Here is a 1,589-nt window from a genome sequence, read left to right as displayed (position 1 = left end):
GTGGAGAGGGAGGGGTAGGGGTGGATGTATTGATTTCTCTTCCTGACCCTCCCCACCCCAGTGGCTCCCTGCTTTGGCCCACTCCCCCAGCAAGACCAGACTTTCCCCTTACACCTTAAGGCTGAAGATGATGGTACCCCATTCTTGCTAGATTCTGAGTGTGTTACCACCTCTTCATATCCTATTAGCTCTGTCCACACCTTGAAATCCCCTCTTCATTCAATTCTCTTCATTTAAACCCTGTGGAGGGTGCTGTCTCTTTTCTGCTAGAAACTCCACCAACACGATGATATTAGTCTTACTGAATGTCATCCTTCCGCCTTTTTCTGTTCTGCGCAAGGTCCAGCACATGGTGAGTCATCATGAGAAGGGCTCACATCAGAGCAGTCACCTGTTTGAGATATTATTACCTGGGCTTGCATATTAGATGCCTACGACACTTAACAATGAAACCTGCATCCCATGAAGTTAGAGAGAATTCTAAAGAAGCCTTCAAAAGCAGCCCTACATGCTTCCCTCATATCAATATTTATTTTTAATGAGATTTAAGAAAGTTTGTTCCTGGAGCAAAGATAGACATGCAGAATGATGTAACAGAATAGAGTCCAGATACAGACCTGTGTGCATGCGGACAACTGTTTCTGGGAGAAAATGACACTGCAGAATACAGGTAAATATGTGGTGATGGCTCTTTTGGATATCCAAATGGGGAGAAAAATGAACTTAACCTCTATTTACTACTAAAGACAAAAAATAATTCCAGGTGGATTTTAGTTAGATCTACACGTGGAAGATAAAACTAAAATTTGGGGCAATTTCCGTTTCAGGGTAGAATTAAGCAGTTGTGGCAGACCAATGCTCCTCCTGAGGACAATAGGAAAAACCGAATAACCATTCATAGGATAAGAGTGCCATTAAGGCAGTGAGAACTAGAGAGGCAAGAGCTGATGCGCCAGAGTCCCTTTTTCTCTCAGCTACTTGCCAATTCTGGACACGAGGAGAAAGGTGGAGGGTTCGGGCTGGCCTGGGCAGGAAATAAACAAAGCCATCGGCAGTATCGCAGGCGGGAGCCTGCACATGCAGACTCGATGGGCATCTCACCCATGGCTGGTGCACTGACTACGAAGTCTCTGCGCAGCAGACAGGGGTTTTGTGCAACTTCACAGTGTCGAGTAGATAAGAACAGAGCTCAGGACCCACAAGGGGAGGAAGCCCAGTGAACGTGCCCGGCTCTCAGATAGACGCTAGAGGACTTGAGCTTGAAGAAGGTAAACAGAGTCGCATGGAGCCTGACGGAAGCTGCCACTTGGCCTTGACTTAGCTCAGTTCTTGTTCAGACCAGGGGTTGGCAAATTTCTTTTTTTTCCTGCAAAAGTCCAGATAGTCAATATTTTCAGCTTTGCAGCCCATGTGGCCTCTGTCATAACTTCTCATCTCTGTGGCTGAGGGATAGATGCAGCCACGGACAACAGTTACACAAATGAGTGTGGCTGTGTTTCAGTAAACTTTGTTTACAAACATGGAAATTTGGATTTTATAGAATTTTCACGTCACGTTCTTTTGACTTGACCCTAAGTGGAAAAGCAAAA

This window comes from Equus quagga, chromosome 2 (assembly GCF_021613505.1).
Source record: "Equus quagga isolate Etosha38 chromosome 2, UCLA_HA_Equagga_1.0, whole genome shotgun sequence".
NCBI lineage: Eukaryota > Metazoa > Chordata > Mammalia > Perissodactyla > Equidae > Equus > Equus quagga.
This window is presented reverse-complemented; position numbering follows the sequence as displayed.